This window comes from Diabrotica virgifera, chromosome 8 (assembly GCF_917563875.1).
Source record: "Diabrotica virgifera virgifera chromosome 8, PGI_DIABVI_V3a".
Taxonomy (NCBI): domain Eukaryota; kingdom Metazoa; phylum Arthropoda; class Insecta; order Coleoptera; family Chrysomelidae; genus Diabrotica; species Diabrotica virgifera.
This window is the reverse complement of record NC_065450.1, coordinates 909,635-929,340: the sequence shown is the minus strand read 5'-3', so window position 1 is coordinate 929,340 and position 19,706 is coordinate 909,635. Positions and strand designations below refer to the sequence as shown.

The 19,706-nt window shown below is 32.8% G+C and overlaps 1 protein-coding gene and 1 long non-coding RNA gene across 16 annotated transcripts in view; both read left to right on the top strand.

Moving 5' to 3' along the window:
- The window catches only part of LOC114337883 (prominin-1), a 940,102-nt gene that overhangs the window by 493,261 nt on the left and 427,135 nt on the right, over positions 1–19,706 (top strand). The gene's annotated exons all lie outside the window — the stretch shown is intronic.
- On the top strand, positions 180–18,370 carry LOC126889878 (uncharacterized). Its single transcript, XR_007700202.1, has 2 exons — positions 180–284; positions 18,005–18,370. It is a non-coding gene; the product is annotated as an uncharacterized LOC126889878 (long non-coding RNA).

The window sequence follows — 19,706 nt, the reverse complement described above, 5'->3', positions numbered from 1 at the left end:
ATACGTCTTACCTTGTACCGTGCAATTAAATAGAAATAACATAATATGCATTTTTGTTAGGCAAGTAGAAGCCGCATTTTTATATCCTTTTTTTATTAAACCTATGGTAAAGTTATATAAAATATTGTAGGAGACGGCTCTGACAGTGGCATGATTATACCACGTTTTAAACCGCTCTGATATTTTTCAATATTTAAATGTAAAATACGGAACAAAAATTGTATATTCTTAAATTCTATCAATAAATAATAGTGCAGTGCTGATGCCAATCGACTCGACCTGACGTGAGTAACAAAAACCTTTATATAAGATATTAAAGTAGTAAATATAACCTATACAATTCGAATCAAGTTCAACCTACTGGTTTTTTGGAACCGTTCGGATTTGATCCACGCCGGTTCTTTGGCCGGTGACAGGACCGGACCTGCGGCAACGCAGGAAATAAGATAAAAATGACTTCAATTAACAACATGACTACTTCTACTTCAAATACACCAAATACACCAAAAAACGGTTATTCCAACGTAGTAATACGTTCAAACACCCAACACAGGACCAAGCAGTAGTTCTCTCCAGTATCGAAGGCATCAAAATCTACAATTACATCGTAGCAATTGGATCACTGGTTGGTCCACGTAACGTCTTGTTTGCATCTAGAATTCCAAAGAACAGAATATGTATCTACCTCTCTACCAAAAACACAGTCGATATGCTTCTTCATTCTTACAAATCTATTAATATAAATGAGTCACAAATAGAGATAAGAAGACTAATCACACCAGCACAACGACTTGCAATTTCTAACGCATGTCCTTCAGTTCCAAACAATATCATTGAAGCAGAATTACAAAACTTAGGCATTGCTGCAGTTTCCAAGATGACTTTCTTAAGAGTGGGTATGACAGAAACCGAATATAGCCACGTCCTAAGCTTCAGAAGGCAAGTATTTATTTCTCCCTTGGATAATACCTCCATTCCTGACTCCTTCAATGTATTCCACAATACAACTTAATGTTTATTACTCTCTATCGATGGACTAAACTGCTCTAAGTGCAAAACTATTGGACACAACGATACAAATTGTCCCATCATAACAACTGCTAACTCCTCAAACATACCCTCAGAAACCTCTCCAAATACGACACCTGAAACAGAGGAAAGAGATCCTGAAACACAACAAAACATGGAAACGAACGCCATCATAACTGAAACTATAGAAAACATAAGTCAACCCTCCTTACCAAAAGAAACAATATCATCAAATCTAAATAATATTAATAAACCTGCTGAAACTGTAACTCTGCAACCTTCAGTTCATATTAACAAACAACATACTCTAGTATCTACTCAAGAGACAAATCTCATCCTCACCTGACATTGACCAAAATAACCCAGAAACGGACTCACAAATCTTTGCTTCTCCTATCACACATAAACTAAAAAAACCTAAAAAACAAACTAAACCTCTGACGACGACATTATTTCTTTTCTAGAATTGATAAAAGACAAAATTGAAAACCGATCACCCCCGTTCACATTAAATTTTAATGAAGCAAGCGACTTTCTAGTTAATACTCTTCATGCTAAACATCCTGAAACTGTCTCAACGAACTACTCAAATGAACTTTCCTAATTAACCAATATCCTTAACTTTATTCATTGTTACTCTCACAACTCTAAATTAAAAAACAAAATCACCAGATTAAAGAAAAAACTTAACCCCACTCACACATCTTCAACGGAAGAGACCGGAACCCAAATGGAACCCAAATGGGTATTTCGCTCACCTCGAATCACTCAAACTATTAATGCAAAAATATTCTCCCCTAATACTGTATATACAAGAAACTCACTTCAAAGAGGATTCTGTAATAAACTTAAAAAATTATACTCCCTTTCTAAAAAATAGAAGTACAGAACACGCCAGTGGGGGCGTGGCTATCTTTGTCAGAAATGATATTGAAGCTAAGCTTATTAATCTAAATACCAATCTCTAAGCCGTTGCAGTTCAGGTCATATACAAAATGAAAATAAACATTTGTAATATATATATATATATATAACAAACAAGTGGTTTATTAGGGTTGCAGTCAGAAGTTTGGCCAGGATATCAAAGAAACACTCTTTTGACTTTTTGTCTAGTTTTCGGGGTTGTTTGACCCCTTTATCAAGACTCTGTAATATAAAACAAAAATGTAAGTATTTTAAAATATTACATTGTTTTAGTAAACCTACTAGTCGTTGAGATTATTAAAGAGAAGCTTGATGATGCTCAACATTTCAAATTAACACAAATATTGAAAACAGAAAACAAAGGACACAATACATTTTAAAATTTTTGAATAATTAGCAGAAATACAATAATTATTCTGTCATGTTAACCTACTGATAATGTAAGTCAAAAACTCTGACACATAGAGAAACAAACCACTGTAAACGCGTTTTTGTGGAAATGTGTTGCATAAAATCTAGCAACTCATGTATAAATAAAAAATCAGATATAGAAAAACTTAGCAACATATATTGTTATCTACTTGCGCAACATTAAAAACCAAAACATAAAAATACTTGTTTGTTTTACAAAACACACATGGACGTATAATGAGTTGCATACTCTTAAGTACAGTTAGTGAATTTGAACACACCTTGTATGGGCCTCTGATGTTTTAAAAAGAACCACAATAATCATAACACTTAATTACTTTTTTATTTGATACTTTTTAATTTGATTGTTTCTTCTTTCTGTTCTCTATGTGTCAGAGTTTTTGACTTACATTATCAGTAGGTTAACATGACAGAATAATTATTGTATTTCTGCTAATTATTCAAAAATTTTAAAATGTATTGTGTCCTTTGTTTTCTGTTTTCAATATTTGTGTTAATTTGAAATGTTGAGCATCATCAAGCTTCTCTTTAATAATCTCAACGACTAGTAGGTTTACTAAAACAATGTAATATTTTAAAATACTTACATTTTTGTTTTATATTACAGAGTCTTGATAAAGGGGTCAAACAACCCCGAAAGCTAGACAAAAAGTCAAAAGAGTGTTTCTTTGATATCCTGGCCAAACTTCTGACTGCAACCCTAATAAACCACTTGTTTGTTGATATTGACAGTCACTAATATCCAGTATTTCTTATATATATATATATATATATATATATATATATATATATATATATATATATATATATATATATATATATATATATATATATATATATATTGATACATGTATCCATGTAACTTCCAAAGTAGATTCTCGTAATACGTTGTCACTTCATATATACCGTTATGACTTCCGATTTCGGAAGTCACAACGTTTTGCCTAAATTTTTACGAATTTGGCTACTAGATGGTATTAGAAGGCTTATATCAAAAATTTCACTAGAAGTCACATCGTATCTAATATACTCATAAGATCAGATTTTAGTACGACGGTATATCACCAGCGCTAGTGTCGCTCCCGTACGAGAATACACGTGATATACACAACGCGTAGGGACTTCCGTATACCACACCGCTCGTTGTGACTTCCGTTATTTGGCAACGCTGTCTAAACGTTCCCAGACGCCAAACATGTAATTGTTATAGATTTGCGGTCGTAGTATTTTGTGCAGCTGTTATTTAAATATGAGTAATAGCAGATCTGCTTTACTTTCATAGTTAGCGTTAAATTAAATATATTATCTCTATAATTAGTATATTATACATGTACAAAATTCAAAGTGTCCATTAAATAATCTAAATTATTTTTTAAAAACCTTATTAAAAAATAAATGTAGGTAAATATTATTTTCATTTCACGAAATTGCCGAAAATCGCGTATAGGTATTTTGGACCTAGGCTGAAAAGTCAATTTTAGTGATTGTTACTTTGGAAGTAATAAAAGTATAAAAACCCACAAAAAAATTGAAACAATGAATCAAAAGTGATAAATAGTTCTAATAAAGTAATAAATTCTAGTAATAATATGAAATACAGTAAACTCTCTCTTAACGGACACCTCCCTTTGCCGGGCACCTCCTCTATATGGACGGTTTTTCAAACAAAAATAATTCGGCGATATATGAACCTGTACCCTTCAACTGACAACTGACACTCAACACCGGACGTTGACAGTAAAAATTATGTGTAAATGCGGATCTTCTTCTTCTTAGGCCGTCTTCTAACCAAGGTTGGCGATCACCTTTTTAAACGCTTCTCTGTCTTTTGCAAAGTGAAATATCTGTTCAACACTGAGGTTAGTCCAATCTCTGATATTCCTCAGCAATGATTTCTTCTTTCTTCCCAAACCTTTTTCCCCTCTACTCTTCCTTGCATGATGACGTGTAGCAGAGAGTATTTATAGTTACGAAGTATGTGGCCCCGATACGATGTTTTTCTTATTTTAATTGTGTTCATATCCTGCCATGTCCAATTCTTCTTAACACTTCTTCGTTTGAGACTTTTGCAGTCCAAGGAATTTTCAGAATACGCCTATTGGGACCGTGCAAGTTCGGCAAAGCGACCTCTATTTCTACGCTCTGTACTTTTATTCGCACTTTTAATTATATTGGCCAATTATATTAGTCCTGGTTGCTGGATAATTGTCAAGGCCATAGTCCAAAAAAATAATAAGAAGAAAAAATAAGATGCAGGTTATGCTATGCAAACGTAAACAATTGTATGTAGTAAATAAAATTAGTTATTAAAATGGAGTACTGCAAGCAAAATACAATTAATTAAATTTACCTTTATATAATAAGTGCATATCATATAAATATTGTGGAGCAATATATAATTTTTCTGCTTCAATGACAGAAGGTATGAAATATACGTCAATTTGACAATTTCAATTGACAATATGAATTATTTAAGATAGTTGAAATATTCTCCGCGACTCGCGCACGGTCGTTTCTCGTTTCCCTTCCAAGTACTTGCACACCGCGAATACAGCTACATCTCGAATGCCTCCAATTTTTTTACGGATTGTGCTTTTAGAGTCCAAGCTTCTACCCCATATAGTAGTTGCGACCAAACATAACATTCGACGAACCTCAATCTAATGTCCATACTCAATTTCTTATTTGTAAACATTAACTTGAATTTTATAAATCCTTTTTGAGCTATTTCTATTCTCACCTTTATTTCCTCATCTTGATCTAATTGTGAGTTTATAATTGCTCCTAGGTATTTATACCTCTCGACTCTTTCTATCGGTTTACCTCCAATGTCAGATGTATGTTGTCAACAGGGTTTTTTGAGATCACCATTAATGTGGTTTTATTTATATTCATTGTTAGTCCCATCTTTTTGCTTTCTCTCTTAATGATATCTAGGAGAATTTGTAAATTGTCTATATTCTCTGCCATGATTGCGGTATCGTCTGCAAATCTTATGTTATTAATGATGCTCCCTCCAATCCTTACACCTTCAATTCTTTCCCATAGTGCCTCCTGAAATATTAGTTGGGAGTACACATTGAACAATTGTGGCGACAGCACCCATCCGTGAACGACAGCACGTATCCGCAAATGTGGATAGCAAATATAAAATGAAGAACTTTTTCCAAACATTTTACGATATAAAACTACATTTTTTATTATTTATTAAGCTCAATATTCCTTGTTGGCCTAGGAATAAAACGTTTACATTTCTGATTATATTTTATTTTAGTCTTATAAATTTTATATAATTCCAATTCAGTCCCCATTTATACAATCTTTCACCACCTACTCCCCTCTCCTTCAGTTCAATGCTAGTTGTTTCCATCTCTCAATGTTACTTTTCTTCAGGTCTTCGTACACACTGTCCTCCCATCTTTCTCTTGGCCTGCCTTTCCTTCTCTTTTGTTATGGTCTACGTAAGAGTACCATTTTGGCATTTTACTTCTCATTCTTTCGATTTGCCCCAAATATTATTCTCTGTGCTTTGATCGTCATCGTTATCGTTGGCTCTTTATACAGTTCTTCCAATTCTTTATTGGTTCTTCTTCTCCACTGATCTATTTTCGCACCTCCATATTATATTGCTCTTAGCATTTTTCTCTTCAATCTTTCTAAAAGGTCTGTTTCTGACTTTTCAGCACCCATGTTTCGCATGCTTTGCGTATGATACTGTAGGTCATTTTTTATCGTTTCAAATTGATACATAGCCCGATCAAAGAATAATCTGACCCAAAAAAAAATAAAGAAAGGATGAAAATTTGGGAATAGGTAGTTGAAATTGTCTATTATTATATAAGAAAAAGTTGACTACTCTACACACCCTTCATTTTACAAAAATGGAGGGGAATACCCCTTCTCGGGGGTGAAAAATATAGAGTTATTTGCGAGTGAATATATTCATTTTTAACAACAAAAAACATGTTTTTAGACGGTTTTTCGCAAATAACTCAAAAAGTAAGTATTTTATCGAAGAAGATATTCTTGTAAAAATATAGCTTATAAATAGTGAAAAGAATGGAGTACGCTGAAATCTGTATACCCAGTAGAAGCGGAGTTGTAACTAATGAAAAGTAGGTCCTTATTCGTCCAATTCCAAATCGAATATTTCAAAGTGAAATAACCAAAAAACGGAGCACTTTCCGGGGAAAACTTATTAAAATTTTTTAAGTGTTTAAAAACAGGTTTATTTTTGTTTTTTTTTTAACTTCTAACATTAAAAGTAAGTGAGTTACGCTCAAAATATTTTTGCTCCCTTTTATATTTTGGTAAAAACAATCGCGAAAATCACCCCCTAATTAGCATCCCAAATAAAATAAATCGTTACTGCTTCACAAGGTATTTTGTTTATGTATTCTTTATAATGATCTATAAGTTTTATTGGTTCAAACTGTTCAATTTTGAAAAAAAATTGGTTTTAAAATAAAAATTTTTTTCTGATTTTGAAAAAAATTCCTTTTTTTTTCAAAATAACTGAAAATTATTAGTAATGCCAAAAATCTCAAACAGTAATAAAATGTACGTTTTGCTTTTCTGATTATTTTGGATTTTTTGTTTTCATGGTAGACAAAAATTGGTTATGCTAAGACTTCAAAATTTGCATACACTCGTGATTAGTGACTTGTTCAAGCCATTTTAACTAAAGCCTTTTCAAAAAGAAGCACTTTGAACCGATGAAACTTACAGATCATATAAAGAATACATAAGAAAAGTAAAGTGTGAAGCGGTAACGATTAAATTTATTTGAGATGCTAATTAGGGGGTGATTTTCGCGATCTTTATACAAAAAAATAGAAAGGGTTGAGCCCTTTTATTTGCGTAACAATATTTTGAGCGTAACTCACTTACTTTTAACGTTAAAAGTTCTTTTAAAAAACAAAAATAAACCTTTTTTTAAACACTTTAAAAAAGTTGTAATTTATTTTCCCTGAAAAATGCTTCGTTTTTTGGTTATTTCACGTCGAAACATTTGATTTGAAATTTGACGAAGAAGGACCTACTCCTCATTAGCTACAACTCTGCTTCTACTGGGTCAACAGACTTCATGTGTACACCATTTGTTTCACTTTTTTATAAGTTATATTTTTGCTAAGAATACATTTTTCGATAAAATACTTACTTTTTGAGTTATTTGCGAAAAACCGTTCATAAGCATAAAAATGAACATATTCACTTGCAAATAACTCGAAAAGTATTGACTTAGTGAAAAAACTCTATAGAACAAAAGTTGCTTAGAATTAGTTATTTTATCCAATTCCGGACTTATTTTGAATGTATATTTTCAACCCCAAGAAGGGTGTATTCCCCTCCATTTTTGTAAAATGGAGGAGATGTAGAATTGTAAACATTTTCTTATATAATAATAGACAATTTCAACTACCTATTCCCAAATCATTCTTAATTTATTTTTTGGAGGTTTTCGATAAGTTTTGTATTCCTTGATCGGGCTAACAGATCTTTACACGAGTGATATTTGATATTAGGTATGAATACTGTTTACGCTATATTAATTATGTAATACAAATCTGTTCACATCTTTTAACTGTTAGCAACGCAAGCAAAATTTTAATGTGTATGTCGATCCATGAAAGAATTGCTGACCCCATTATTACTCTGATAATAAATACCTCGATAAATTTTTGTGTTTTGACTGAAATATGAATCTTAACTTAATTGTCGAATGAAAATATTTGGGTTCAATAGCCGTCATTGTATTAATTTGTAGGTCTTAGCGGTTTGGTAAAAATTTCGTAAATTATTTTCGGATTAAATTTCACAATAAATTTTGTGCATGATCTGAGCCATCAACCTATATGTACATATAATTAAAGTAACTGAAATAATTTTAGTTATTAAAGTTATTAAAAATTTTAAATTAACATATTCATTGTTGTTCTGAAGCTATTTCCTTGTGGCATTTTTATATTTGTCGTTGTCAAAATACAAAATGTTACTCTAGTAATACATTGTTACTATAGTAATATTTATTTTGATGACACCCGACTTGGGCGTCGAAACGTTAATGAAATAATTTTTTTTAGTAAAATTGTGGCTTATTTCTCATTAAAAATAAATAATTATATCATATTTATTTTTCCCTTAAACGGACACCTGCCTTAAACGGACAGTTTATGCGGATCAACTACTGTCCATCCAAGGGAGAGTTCACTCTATAATAGAATAATTGTATCTAATTATTAAAAGTTTTTTGCTTTAAACGTGTGTAGAAATACATCATATTAACAGAGCTCGGAAAATAAGCACTTAAAAATTCTAAAAATGTTTTAAACAAATTGTTACAGTTGCTATTTTTGTGCCGTAAAAAATTTTTTGGATCACTGTTACTGTTAAAAAAACTGACACTGACACTGACTTTGGATCACTGACAAACTCCCTGAGCGTTTTTTGCAATTATAGGATTTGCAACATTTTGTTTTTTATTTGTTACTAAGCTCGATTTTCTTGGCCGGAGTGTATCTACCTTTATATTGTTCATAATATTTTATTATTCAATATTATATTATTAAATTTAAAATGTCGTTAGTAAACTCCAACTCCAACAATAACCTGGAGCTAAAATAAAATCACTAAAAATGTTTGTTGAAATTACTATTACCTAGCATCATTTTATTCATTATATTCATTTATTCTTCTTCTTCATCTTTTTGTGTAGACATAACTCTGTCTGTTTTTCAATGTGACTCCAGTAAGTTGTCATTCCATCGTTTTCGTGGTCTTCCCACTGATCGCCTTCCTATTGGGGAACCGTCTCTCGCCGTCCTTACTACTCTGTTTATTGTCATTCGGCTTTTGTGGTCATTCCACCATTCTAATCTTCTGTTTTTCACCCAGTTATTAATGTTGTCCACCTTGCATCTCTGTCGTATACATATATCTGCACTTCTGGCTCTATCACATAGTGTCTTACCATCGATTTTTCGAAGTGTTTTCATCTCTGCTGTTTCTAGCATTCTTTTTGTCCTTTCTGTATCAGGTTGTGTTTCTGTCGCGTATGTCATTATTAGTCTGAGGACTCTTTTGTAAATTCTGCCTTCCATTTCTTTTCCGATATTTTTATTTCTCCATATTGTGTCATTTAGGCAGCCTGCGGCTCTGTTTACTTTATTCACCCGAGCTTGTACTTCGGTTTCGAGCTTTCCGTAGATAGAGCTAGATAGTGTGATGCCTAGATATTTAAACTCTATGACTTGTGCTATTATCTGACCGTCCAGCTCTAATTTACAACTAAATTTGTTGTTATAACCATGCATTTAGTCTTTTTTGGGGAAATCAACATGTTAAATTTTCTAGCGGTTATATTAAATTGGTGCAGCTTACGTTGTAAATCATCTTCACTTTGAGAGATTAGTATTGCGTCGTCTGCATAGCAGATTATTTTAAGTTGTTTTTCTCCCACTTGGTATCTGTCTTTTGTTCTTACTTTTTTTTTTATTATTTCATCCATGATCAGGTTGAACAATAGAGAACAAGACAGGGAGTCTCCCTGTCTTATCCCATTGTCAGCTTCAATTGGGTGAGTTAGTCCTTTATCTACTTTTACTCTGATCGTGTTGTTCTGATAGATATTTTCGATCGTTTTAATTATTCCTAGAGGTACCTCTCTTGCGTACAATAAATGGATAACGTCTTTTAATTTGACTCTGTCAAATTCCTTTTTAAAATCGACGAAACATAAGTATGCCGGTTTGTTGTATTCTACTGATTTCTCTTGAATCTGCCTCATTATAAATATAGCGTCGGTGCATGATCTTCCCGACCTAAAACCTTGTTGTTCTTCTGCTAATCTTATAATTGTATTCAGTGTGTTTGTTATCACTTAGTGTTGTGTTTAATAAATTAATTCCTCTGTAATTCTCCGGGGGTCCGAATTACAGACTCATATTCATTTACAGAATTATGTTCAGCTGTAATTGACTAATGCATAGTTTTAATTATTGTAACAATTATTATTACAGTTAAACTATATAATATTAATGATATTTTATATATAGAATTAAGCCGTTTAACCAATTAACCAATTAAGCCAATTAACCAATTTCGATTTCCAATGCGAAAATGACATGTAATGAGAAATCAAGAATGTTACCGCCTTCTCCAACGGATTTTTCAACGGAAGGTAAGTGGTAAAAGAGGACGTGGTAAAAGTGGTAAACTTTACGAACGTGGTATAACATGGCTACCACTGAACTGTCCCGCGCTGCGGTAAACAAAGTCAAGATAGCCATGATGATCGCCAACATCCGGAACGGGTAGGCACTTTAAAAAGAAGACATTCTTATTGGAACGCTAGATACCAATGAATTCCACTGCCAAGTGTGAGACTCTAAGATAACAGATCACGCTCAAACTACGAGGTAAATTTGGCAGAAGAGACGTTGTGACTTCCAAAAACATGACAACATCGCTGGAAGTGACAACGCGACTTAAACTACCCTATTTACAGAAGCCACAACGTATTATGTCCGCTTCCGTATATACCTATATATATACAAAATTTATTATGGTAAATCCTTTCCCCTCAATATGTGGATCTATCGTAGCACCCCCCCTCTTATCAAATATACAATTTTTAAAAAATAATCCCAAGTAGAAAAGGTGGAAGCCAGACAGCCTCTTCTGTATACCGGAAGTCACAACTTAACGTGCATCAATATATATATATATATATATTCCACACCCACATGAAAGTCAAATACAAGAGGTAAATAATTTACTACATCAGATAAAGCCTCCACTAATCTTACTAGGAGATACAAACTGTCATAACACCACTTGGGGAAATTCAAAAACAGACAAATGCGGGAACTTATTACAAAACACAATCAATAATTTTAAATCTAATACTTATGAATACTGGGGAACCCACCAGGTTTAATTCCTATAATGGGAATCTTTCATCTATTGATATCTCACTATGCAGTCCATCACTGGCAACTATATTACAACGGAATACACTAAAATACTTATATGACAGTGATCACTTTCCAATCATAATTGACATCCTAAATGACAAACAAGAAACAACACATCCAATTTACCAGACGTGGAAAATAAAAACCGCTAATTGGGACCTTTTTCAGCAGTACATTGATGAAAAACTATGCAACTTCACATTAAATAAAAATATTGACAAAAACATGTGTACATTAAAAAACATAATTATGTATATCGGCAGCGCATAAAGCTATCGGTAAAACAAAAACGTTTAATAGGACACCGGTCCCCTGGTGGAATGATCAGATTGCCAAATCATTATCTGCAAGCAAACACGCACTAAATATTCTTAAAAACATAAAACTGATGCTAATCTACTGGAATTTAAAAAGCTTAGGGCAAAAACTCGATATTTAATTAAAAAAAGCACAAGGGAGTCTTGGCATAATTATGTTGCCTCAATAAACCCCTCAACTACTATCGAGACCATCTGGAAAAAGATCCGAAACCTTAAAGGATCAAACAACTACATCAATATTAATACTCATTCTTACAATAATAACCTTATTACCGACAAAAAAGACATATCTAACGTATTAGCCGATGTGTATCGACTAAATTCTAGTGATAGAAACCTAAACTCAAATTTCATTAAATATAAAAATCATGAAGAATCCTTTAAAATTTCAATCTATGACAGCAAATCGCCCCTAAATGAAAACATAACTCAACAAGAATTTGATTACTCTCTAAATTGCCTTAAAAATACCACTTCCGGCCCAGATGATATTCCACCTATTTTCTTAAATAATCTTCCAGAATCAGCTAAACTTATCCTCCTTGACTTATTTAACTCAATATTTTTCAATAATATATTTCCCAAGATATGGTGCCATGCAATTATCATCCCAGTTCTTAAACCCAACAAACCTAAAGTCGATCCCTTGTCATATCGTCCAATCTCCTTGACATGTAGTATGTGTAAACTAATGGAAAAGATTATAAATAACAGACTAGTATGGCATTTAGAAAACTCAAAGTTATTGTCCCCCTATCAAAGTGGTTTTCGTAAAGGCAGATCCACTACCGACAACTTAGTATCGCTTGAGTCTGAAATCCATGAAGCATTTCTACACAATCAAAAATTACTAGCTGTCTTTATTGATATCTATAAAGCTTTCGACACTGCATGGAAATATAACATCTTAAAAACACTACAAAAATTTGAAATTAAGGGTCACACACTAGCTTTTATACAAAATTTCTTAACTCATAGACACATTGAAGTAAGAGCCAACGGTTATAACTCTAGTCCACGCTCTCTTGAAAATGGAATTCCGCAAGGCTCCATTTTAAGCCCAACATTGTTTCTGATTGCAATAAATAACATCCTGGACGAGATAAGATTACCGATTAAAGCCAATTTATACGCAGACAACTTGATTATTTACCACAAAAGCAGAAGTGTAGAATGTGCGTCTTAAGTAATGCAGAACTTTTTACACACGCTGGAAAAATGGTCACTTAAAACTGGTTTTAACTTTTCTCCTGAAAAAACACAGTACATACTATTCAGCAAACGGAAAAATATCAAGAATATTAATCTAACTTTAAATGGACATACTCTAAAAGAAACAAACGAAATAAATTGCTTGGGGTTAACTCTAGATTGCACCCTTAACTGGAAAAGCCATATAAATATCTTGCAAAGACAATGTCAACCTAGAATTAATCTCCTGAAAATTCTCTCAAACCGTACGTGGGGAGCAGATACAAGAACCCTATTAAACTTATACCAATCACTCATACGTAGCAAATTAGACTATGGTTCAATATGTTATGATACCGCCAAAAAAACTACATTAAAAAAAAACTAAACTCAATTCAAACAACGTCACTAAGAATTGCTCTTGGCGCATTTAGAACTAGCCCAACCAATAGGCTTCAAGTATTAGCTAACGAATTACCTTTACACTTACGAAGGCAACAATTGTCACTAAATTATGCAGCTCGTGTATCATCAAATCATCAAAATCTTATGCATTCAAATATCTTAAAACCTAAATTTATCACTAATTATAGAAATAAACCTATAAATGCACTGCCTTTTTCTGAAAGATTAAAATTCAGTGGTTACGACTGTGAGCAGTTTAGTGCCATCATAAATCCAACCCAAAACTTCCCCTCTTGGTCAACTAGTCCACCAATTGTAAATACATCCCTTACTCGCTTTTCCAAAACATCTACTAACCCAACAGTAATACATCAATCATACCATGAAATAATATCCCTATATCCAAATTTTGAACATATTTACACTGATGCATCAAAAACTCAATCAGGACTAGCAGCGGCTTACATACATGGAGCAGACCATTTTAAAATACGACTCCCTCTGAGTTGTAGCATATTTACTGGAGAAGCACTGGCTATTTTAGACGCACTGAAAGTTTGCAGATGAAAATCCGCACCTCATTACATTATAATATCTGACTCATTAAGTACACTAAAAGCTTTACAGCAATTGTATCCATCAAATGAAATTATAATGCTAATAAAAAATGAACTCATATTACTATCAACAAAATACATAGAAATAACTTTTTTATGGGTACCATAACACGTGGGAATCAAGGGAAACGAAGCAGTGGACAAACTTGCGAATGAAGCTGCACTAGATAAAAGCATCCCTGTGTCAAACATACTAGCAAGAAACGACCATAAAGCCTCCATCAAAAAACATATTACCAACTTATGGCAGAGTAACTGGAATTCCACATCCAACAAATTAAAAGATGTTCTACAAACTGTCGGCACAACATTACCACTCCAACTCAAACATTGTGAACAAGTAATCATAACTCGACTGCGATTAGGACATACTACACCAACCCATATATATTCACTTAATAAATAAAGAAGCCATCCCTTTCTGCCACAACTGCAAGAACCAAATCACTGTGAAACATATTCTGTTAGAATGCAAATCATACACCCAAGAAAGAAGAAAAAATAACCCCTCTACCAACATGAAGGATCTACTAAGCTATCAGTTCAACCAAGTGCTGAAATATTTGAAAGACATTAAATTTTACAGTGTTTAATGGAATATACATATTATTTAAATTATATACATTGTAAGAAATTGAATACTTGTAATTTGTGTTTGTACCCCCTGCTAATAACTCTTAGTAGTTGATGCAGGGTCATTTTTGTTTAAATAAAAAAAAATATTGTAATTAGTAATTGTTTTCAAATATCTTGGGAACATATTTATTAAAATTGAATAATTGCTAATCTCAGACAATTTCATTTATTTTTTTTTAATTATTCAGGTTGTATACTATATTTAATATTTTGGTAGTAAACCTATTGGTAAGTTGGTGGTTTATTAAATAGTAACGTAGGGAAGGCTGTGGGCCAATTTACCTGGCGCCCCTTATATAACTTCAGATTATTTTTATTTTGTGGACCGCACGACCATCTCCACTGTTTTGTCTAGCCGCGAGCCATTCCCAGACTGTCACCGTATAGTAATTTTCTCTCGGGGTGTACTTCTGATTTAAAAGTGGTACATTTTGTAACTTTTTTTTTATATAGATTCGGTTCTGTATGCCACATACTAGGACCCCTTTTTATAATTTTTGAGTAGGTGCCCTAAATAGGCTGTATTTCTCCTGTTAATTTTGCATAAAAGTTCTCCGTCTCTTCCTATTCTGTGCAACACCATTTCGTTTGTAATATGATCTGTCCATGGCAATTTGAATTCAAAATTCTCCCACAAAAACAATATCTCAAAAGCTTTCAGTTGTCTCATCACGTCAATATTAACCCGGGAGCAGTCGCGCCGTTAGAAAAAATCTAACATTTTATCCCTTTCCGTGATAACTTGATGAAAAATTTTGCAACATAACTTTCCACTCGTAAGTGCTTTGAGGAAGGGTGTAGTAATACGTAGGTTTTTCTTCTTTTTCTTCTTCTGTTTGTGGAACTGATGGCTTTGGTCTAACAATATTTCTAACACAACAGGTAAATATAATATACTCTAAAATACAAATTTGTTGTAAATTCGTATTTAAATTGGTATTGTTAGATAAAATTTAACGATTTACACGACCGATGCCTAGATATTTAAACTTCATCACTTTTTTATTATCTGACCCTCTAGCCCTGTTTTAAATCTTCGTAGATTGGCTATTATAACAATGCATTTTGTCATCTATGGGGAGAATACCATGTTAAATTTTCGGAAGGTTAGGTATATTAAATTTGTGCAGCGTACGTTATAAATTATTATCATCTTCACTTTGAAACCTTTGTAGTATTGCGTTGTCTGCATGACAGATTATTTTAAATTGTTTTTCTCTCATTTGGTATCCGTTTTTTGTTCCTACTTTTTTTATTATGTCGTCCATGATCAGGTTAAACAATACAGGACTCAGGGAATCCCCTATCTTATCCCATTGTCAGCTTCCATTGGTTCAGTTATTTTTTCCGCTACTTTTACTTTTATTGTGTTGCACCGGTAGATATATTTAATAATTTTGATATATTCATAAGGTTTTTTAATTTGGCTCTGTCAAATGCCTTTTTAATGTCCATGAAACATAAACCTAGTTTATCTTCTGCTACTGTTATAATTTCATTTAGTTTGTTTGATTTTACTTTTAGTGTGTTGTTAATTTCAGTGTGTTTAATAAAATAATTATTGCTCTGTGCTTCACCGGATCCGATTTTCCCCCTTTTTCAAGGGAGGTATAGGATAGTTGATCTTAATTCTTGTGATATCCTGTTTTATTCCATTATTTTTTGGATTAATTTTAATAGTTGTTTAGTCAGATATCCTCCTCCATATTTTAGGAGTTCATTTGGTATTATGTCCTCTTCTTATGATTTATAATTTTTTAGTTTTCCTTAATGCTTCTTTGGTTCTTTTATTTCTCTCTCCTCAAGGTTTATGTCTTTGTTTTTCGTCACTTCTGGCGATGGTGGTTGATTAGCATCACCCTTAGCAAATAGGGAGAGAAAGTAGTTTCCCATGTTTCCTGTTAAATGTATTTCATTTTTATTAATTCGTTTATTTCTGTTCTTTGTTCACCGAAAATTCTCCATATTTCTTTTTGTGTTCCGTAGAAGTCGTGTTCCATTTACTTTGAAAAGTTTGGCCAGTGTTCCCCTTCTATTTGTCTGACTTTGAAAGTAGTCGTTTTATTTCTGATTCATTTATAGTGGTTGTATGACTGTTATGTTTGTTGTGTTCTGTATTCTAAAAAGGATTAAATAAGATTTTCATGAATCAAAATATATATTAGTTATTTAAGTATGTACCGGGTGTCCCAATAAGAATGGCTCTCGGCCATATCTGTCAGGAATCGTTAAGAGTACAGCTTTGAGAAAAAATATTTATAACAAAAGTTGCCTCGGGAAAATCCTGGAAATTATTTTCATAATTGTAGGTTCACCGCTAGAGGGCGTAATTGAATATCAAAAATTAAAAAATCAAAATTTTACAAAATTTACCTAATGAAAGGGCACTAGAAATCCAATCATCGTATTCTTCATAAAATTCTGCGCATATTTGATTTCACACGTTTAAGTCTACCTTTGCAAATAATAGGTGGGGATGAGTGGGAACCTTCTTATGAAAAAATGGCTGTAAGTCCTGTTCTGCTAAATCGAATTTTGCATACTTGGTCTTGTTGAAATCAGCTCTTTTTCGTCAATGTAAGTGTCTTATTTTCGAAAAAGACTAATAAGTAATATGCAAGCTAGGAGGCGTTATTTAATTATTTTCAGAGATCTAGTTTTCTTTTGAAAATATTAAATACAAGTATGCATTTTAATCCTGTATTACAAAATTATTCCAAATTAGCAACATAACACCGAAAACCGTATGTCGATACCTTTTTTCTATTTTGAGATGTCTTAGGAAATGTGTAAATTCTAAACATAACTGTTACTGTCACCGCTAAACGAGGTTAAGGAAAAGTAGTGTGCTCTGGAAAAAACAAATAAACATTTTCCAGATGTAAACGTATATAATTAATTAAAACAACAATAAGACAAACAACACTATAAAATATAACAAAGAAATAAAAGTCTACTTACTTAGTCTTAGTGACTGCCTAAATGTTCAAATTGTTGCCCATCATTTTCGATTCAAGCATTTACTCTTTCTATCTCTATATTCTATCTCTTCATAGTGGTATTTTGAACCTTTTGACCATAGCTACGAAGATGGCTTTATAAGCCGAAAGCGCTCAGCTAGGAATTATTTGTTTTACACACTTCAAAAGTACACTTTCCCTGTTCACCTCTTTTCGTTTTAGTTTACATTACATTCTGTAGTCTTTCCATTCAAATTAAGTTCCCATTCGCTATTCAAAAATTAAGTTCAGCACTTCAATTTTTCTAGATCCTGTCCTATTCTCTTAACGTACTTCAAATATTTATTTTCTAAATGCCGAACTATTAATTATAATTAGCGAGCATCAAATATTCGTCAGTACTAGTTTTTCTTCAATATGTTAACCACTTAAAAGTGAGTGCCTTCATATAATTTTTTCTAATCTTTTCTTATTCTGGTATTATACCCCTAGTAATACGCACTGTTTTTTCTTAGTCGCTGGGGAGAACATATTCCCATGCTGTATGAATCAAGTACCATCTAGCCGCCGTTCTGCACCAGTGCCCATGCCACTACAATAAGGACCTGCATCCGAACACCTCCACCACCAGTCTACAGAGGCTACGTGGAGCCGAAGTCCCTCCAAAACCTGAGGACGGCAACGGAGATCCCTCGACGGACGCAAAAGATAAGTAGCCCCCTTGCAGTCAGGTGTTAGCAAAGTGCTACTGAACAAATTAGTTTCCTTGACATTTTTCTTTTTGTTAATACATAATCTTCAATTTTCTTTCTTCGGTATTTGAAATAGCAATAATGTGTATCTGACTGATTTCCCTAGAAATAATAAATGAATATGTAAAACTTTTGAATTTTATTGAATAAACTCCCTTACATCCTTGGAAAACTGATTTATTGTTGCAGAGCACAGGACCTACGCTAGGCTGAGCTAGCCAATAACCTTTGTAAGGTTACAACTTTTTTAAGTAAACATAAAACTAACGAAATCTGACGAAAAAGTATTTAAAAATTAACAATTCCTCTTTTAATTTGTTTAAACATTTTTGACAAACCTCATTGTTATCTCAATACTTCAAAGATGACACGGTAAAAATTTTCGAAAGGAAATATTTACAGCGACCAAAAATACAGCGAGGTTAAGTTGAAAAATCATCAAAATTGATTTTTAGCATTTTTGCAGAAAATAATCGTCATTCGGATTCAGTGATCTCGAAAACATAAGGAATGGCCAAAATTGGCCATTTACCGTAAAGTTGATTTTCGTGGTCGGTATAACGTAGTTTTAGGGGTTGCTGCCGCTCGCCTATAATACATATTATTGTGTTTCAATTTATCAATCAAAGATAGAATAAAATTTTTTATTTTTTTAATATAACGCGGGCACATAAATTTGATACACCCTGTATATTGATTTGTAAATATTTATTAGAAGTTAGCGTTCACGCAAGGTGGTTTCTCCTTAATGAATTTTTCCATGAAGAATATTAAAAACATTTGTAAATAAAAGTGAAGTGAAAGTTATTTAGGATTATTATTTTAAACCGATTGTTTATTACGGGAAAGGTAGAAGCCATAGATAATTAGTTCTTAGAAAATTAAGGTAAAGAAAGTTTGGAATTTTAATCTCTTTTTGTTTAACCCCGAGTAAATTTTGTAGAATTTCCCGAAAGTAATTATTATGATGGTAGGAATATTTTTGAAAGTATGAGTGGGTGTTTCGAATGAAAAAAAGAATGGGGAAAGAGAAATGTTTCTGATTGGCGTGGCAATTTGGAATGGGGACAGTTTTGTTTGAATGTTGAGACTGTTTGGAAAAGAAAAGATTGTTGTGTTACCGGCATTCGAGAAGAGCAATCAAAAGTTTTCGTGAGTAGTTGAGAAGCAAGTACTAGTGGTTGTTTTGATAGTGAGAGTAGCTGAAAAGTTAAACGAGAGACAAATCAAATCGAGAAGAAATACCTCTTTGATTCTGTAAAGTCCAAGAGAGTAAGTTAAAAGAATTATCGTTATTAAAATTATTTGTGACACCAAGTAAAAAAGATACTTGGGTCTCAGGAGATTATTGTTGAGAGAAAGAGAGGAGAGAGTTTTGGAGTTTATTGAACGAGTACTGGCAAAAAGAGGCCTGGCTTGCGTTTTGGAGAAATAGTTGCTGGTATCCTGCTGGATTGTTTGCTGA